We start from the raw sequence: 4215 nt of genomic DNA, 5'->3' as shown, positions 1-4215 counted from the left end.
TTTGATGGCATCACCAACTCGATGGACATGGGTTTGGGTGGACTCCGGGAGTTGGTGATGGACAGGGAGGCCTGGTGTGCTGCAGTTCATGGGGTCACAAAGAGTTGGACATGACTGAGCAACTGAACTGAACTGAACTGATTCCATTTATAAGCCTTGCAAAGTAAAGAATGAGGTGTTACTTAAAAATAGGTTTTTATAGTATTCAAGGATGGGATAGATGTTGGTGAGAAACATGAGTAGGAGAGAGAAAATGAGGTTAACAGCAGTGTGGTGGCAGCACTGAGGGTGTGGTACAGAAGGGGATCAATGGTAGTCTATGCTTAGCAATAAAAACACCATCATGCTATATTATCATGATATGTTATATCATATCATATCATGCTATACTAATGGGTACTTCCACATTCCTGATGTTGAAATAACCCAATAAATAACATGAAATATTTATTCAGTCCAGAGAGAACTGTCTCCCCAGGACTAGTGGTCTACCAGATAGAAAAACTTGGGATAGAAATATTGCAGCATTGGGACTTCTTCTATGGAACATGGACCTCTTTTGTTTTTAAAATAATTTAAAAATTTTGTTGTTCCAACTAAGGAAAGAACATAGAATCCCAAAGGAAGGCCAGGAGAGATGAATATAGCAGATTTGACATGCATCCAATGTTTTTCTTATTGGTTTTGAAAAGAAGAAAAGTAGAAATGACTAGAGTGCCCTCAGCCTATTGGTAGCTGAATCCTAGGTTCTGGTTCTACAAAGCATCTGCTACTTGGAGAAGTGAAGACAGGGAGAAAAGAGTAATAGGAGGACTGGGCTCACAGAGATGATACATCACTCTAAGAAAGCACTCATTGAGGGTTACAGAGGCCCAGGAGAGGTAGTCTAGCAGAAAGAGCACTCTCTGGAATAGCTTGAATTCTTTCTTCATTTTGGTGAGACTTAATATGCAGAAATAGGACTTCAATAGTCATCTCAAGTCTAGAATTCAGGTTTCTCCAAATGCACATGGTAACAATCAGAAATCATTATAGTACTGGAATATTTCTATAAAAATATAACACATTTAAAAGTTTACTTTTTTTAAAGACAACTCTGCAAATTTAATTAGCAGAGTTAAATGTTTTAGATGGTAAACAAAAAAAGGGTGGCTGAAGACAGCCTTTATTGAGAAAAGATGATTTGGTCTGCAGTACAGTTCTTAGACCTGGTCTACTAGCAAAGATAAGCTGATACAATTAACTAATTTTTAATCAATATTATCATTGAATTTGTTCAATTTATACCAACAAACAAGATTTTTTTGAAAACTCTATCCTGAGTACCTTCCTTTCCTTTTCATATTATCTCTCCTCCCCCACCCCACCTTTTGTGGGCAACAATGCTTATTTTCATTTTTTTCTTCTATTAAGTAGAGATGTCAGTTGAAATCTGTATTAAGAGTTTGTGACACTCAATTTAATAAACCAACCATTCCTAAAGAATCTATAGTACATCTGCTGTTTGGTTAGATTGCTAGGTGTTCTGGGAATTAATAAAGCCTTTTCATCTTGGCTTTTTTTCCTCTAGTAGTTTGTCATCTGTCCAATTATGTTTTGAATTTGAATAGTGTAAATAACTAAGATCAGGTAATTAATTCTTAGGAAGAAGCAAATTAGTTCTATGAAAACTATAGTTTGATACAAAACAATTTTCCATTTTAAAGATCATTATTTTTAAATTTAGCAATACTGCTTATATTAGAATATTCTGGCAAAGTAGTTGTTGTACAACCAATAAGAAAATAAAGCCTAGAATTATGAACAAGCAAGCATCAGCTGATGGCATAATGCATTTGAATAAGACACATTTCTCAAAGGTGTTTTGATCTAGATATTGGAGATAAAACAAAAGCTTAAAGATATAAAACTGTACATTAAAAACAAAAAAACAAAACTTGCACAAGTGAGCATATCTAATAGCAAAAGGAACCAAGTTATTAATAGTAGACATATCATTAAAGCTCTCTGTTAAGACTTTATGGTTACCTGAATAAGACAAATTTGGCTTCCCCATATAACCGTTCAAATTGTTAAAAGTATATATTTTAAAGTTTTACTCTTAGATCTATAAAGTTAATTATATTCTTAGATCTACAGAGTTAAGTATCTGTATTCATATTAAGAGTATTCCGTCTCTGTTGATGCCTAAGGACACTTTGTATCATTTTATTAACCCATATACCCCTAATTAAAATTTCACACACCAATACATTTTCAGAGATTATTTGCCCTTCAGTTTAAAGATTAGATCAAATATAGATTATACATCTTAAAATTATCATGCACTGGAATTATATATATATATATATATTCTAAAACTGTTTTATGAAAGATTTTGCTAGCTTAAAAAATTCTGCAGTATCTCAAAATGGACACAACTTTTAACCTCTGATAGAAATATTATGCTTTTACACATAAACTATGACTCTCTGGGCTGCATGTTTCCTGCTTGGGTTCTGCCCTGTATATTTACATTATCACAAACATACAAGTCATTTTGTGACTAATTTCCAGAGCACTGAGTCACAGTGTGGCTGTTGCTTATCTTTTCTTTTCTTTTCCTGAACAGTACTGCTCTTGGCTTTCATTTTTCATTAATACTCATACAAATAAGTACTTTACATAAATAATTTTCTTGTTTCATTATAGTTCTGTGGTTGTGTTTTTCTATATTATGTGCTTTCCTCTACTACCAGAAGCTAAGTTTAATATCATTTTATAAGCAACCAGAATACGACAGTACATCATATTAGGTATGTAATCTATTGCTTTAATTCACATAATTATACTTTATATAGTACAACCCTGTTTATTCTTATTTTACTATCTTAGAATATAAGTTTTTGTCTTTGGAGACTTGTAAAATATTTCCTTAATATTTTGAGATTAGTTAATGCTAGAATGAAATAGACAACAGGAATTCTGTTTATACCTTATTTTAAACATCAGCAATTGATGGCAATGAAAGAACTTTCTTTAAACATAAGACTGTCAGTGTCTTATTGTGTTTATTTATATGCGATTAAATAATATTTAAAGGTTAAAAGAAATCTTCAGAAAATTCCAATAAAAACACAATTAGCAAAGAACTGCCAACCCAGGCTTAAAATTATAAACAATGGTACATCTCACCAACTTAAAAAAAAATAATATATTTGCTTAAAATTCAATGCAAAATGCTGAGAATTTAGTTTTGCATTACAATCAACTTATTTACAGAGAAGGGTCAATTTTCATTGTAGGGTTATAGACAATGGTCCTCTCCTACAACTCTTTGCCTCTCAGCACCCTGCTTTTCCTCCAAGAAAAAGAAATAAAGGTTATTTATTGCCAGGTACTCACGAGTAATATCTCTGAAGAAAGTTCTTAGAAAGATTTTTTCAAAGCAGAATTGAGTTCATTTTGTTTTCCCTTCCAGGCATCGAAGAGAGAATTTATCTTGTCTACTTCTTCTTTTAAACAGATGGAGAAACTGGGGCGTGGAGAATAATGAAAGAAATGCAATCTGATCCTGCCTGCAGTGAAAGGGCGAGGTAAGAATTTGACTTTTATCCAGCCCAAAGTCGCTCCCGTCTATTGGAGCAAAGAGCCTCGGAGAACACCCGCAGCTGGAAACAGCCAGGCTTCCTGTTTAGGTCACTGCAACTCTTTTTAAGCTAATTTCGCCAAACTATTCAAAAGCCTTTTCTATTATGGAGGAAACAAAGGAATCAGCTGACACTAAGATTTCAAAATTACTATTTCTTTTATTTCCAAGATTCTTTTTGTAATTAGTTTTAAAAATCCACTTTTCCCCCCTTGTGCTATATATTTCTAAAATTTTACGTATTTGTCATTACATTGTTACTTAATAAAGCGAACCTTTTTAGCACTTTATTTTTCTTCTAGTTATTTCATCTACATTCTCATTATATTTACGGAAAAATCTGAGGGCTGCTGAAATTCCCTTTGATTAGAGAGCCGATGTAATGTATTGTCAGTTGTAGACTGATGGGCTTCCCAGGTGGTAAAGGAAGAAACAGAACAGGCTCCATCTTGAAAGCAGGACTCCATCTGGGTGACTGTGGACTTTGAGCTAGATGCCCAGTATCTATGGAAACGACATACCAACTGGAAAACCAGGCCCCCTGGATGGAAGAGCCCAGGGCTCGTACCTAGACTCTCTGTTTCCTA

General features: G+C 33.8%; 1 protein-coding gene across 2 annotated transcripts in view; it reads right to left on the bottom strand.

The window, feature by feature from the left end:
• TFPI (tissue factor pathway inhibitor (lipoprotein-associated coagulation inhibitor)) overlaps positions 1–3630 on the bottom strand; it is a 98300-nt gene extending 94670 nt beyond the window's left edge. For both annotated transcript variants that reach the window (XM_010859725.1, XM_010859726.1), the window contains exon 1: positions 3385–3630. The gene's annotated coding sequence lies outside the window, so the exon portion shown is untranslated. The remainder of the gene's footprint in view (positions 1–3384) is intronic.
• Between the last annotated feature and the right edge of the window lie 585 nt (positions 3631–4215).

This window comes from Bison bison, unplaced genomic scaffold, assembly GCF_000754665.1.
Source record: "Bison bison bison isolate TAMUID 2011002044 unplaced genomic scaffold, Bison_UMD1.0 scf7180017864459, whole genome shotgun sequence".
In the NCBI taxonomy this organism is placed as follows: domain Eukaryota; kingdom Metazoa; phylum Chordata; class Mammalia; order Artiodactyla; family Bovidae; genus Bison; species Bison bison.
The sequence above is the reverse complement of the archived record's forward strand: the minus strand, read 5'-3'. Positions and strand labels throughout refer to the sequence as shown.